General features: G+C 41.0%; 1 protein-coding gene across 1 annotated transcript in view; it reads right to left on the bottom strand.

Moving 5' to 3' along the window:
* tmem39a (transmembrane protein 39A) overlaps positions 1–332 on the bottom strand; it is a 12226-nt gene that overhangs the window by 9713 nt on the left and 2181 nt on the right. The window lies entirely within an intron of this gene.

Below are 332 nucleotides of genomic sequence, written 5' to 3'. Positions count from 1 at the left end.
ACGATGGCGAATGATTTGCAGATCCTCAGCACCACTGACAAACATCTAATCTTGTAAAATGTGTGGTAAGTATTGCCGCTCCATAGTATAAACAGAGTATGTGCGATCGCGAATCTCGAAAGTGAAAGTGAAACAAAAAAACGCCAGGTATAATAGCGGCTCCCTGATGCACGAAATATATATGTAGTATAATTACCCAATGATATAACTGCGAGGGAAAATATTGAAATATATATTTTCCTCCCATCTCCTATTTATTCCCTTTAGGGGTTCGGCCTACACGTCATTTTCTTTCCGAACACGGTATTGGGATGCAGCAGATTACGGGGGGA

The sequence above is a fragment of the Sinocyclocheilus anshuiensis genome, unplaced genomic scaffold (assembly GCF_001515605.1).
Source record: "Sinocyclocheilus anshuiensis isolate Anshui unplaced genomic scaffold, SAMN03320099.WGS_v1.1 scaffold1128, whole genome shotgun sequence".
NCBI lineage: Eukaryota > Metazoa > Chordata > Actinopteri > Cypriniformes > Cyprinidae > Sinocyclocheilus > Sinocyclocheilus anshuiensis.
The sequence above is the reverse complement of the archived record's forward strand: the minus strand, read 5'-3'. Positions and strand labels throughout refer to the sequence as shown.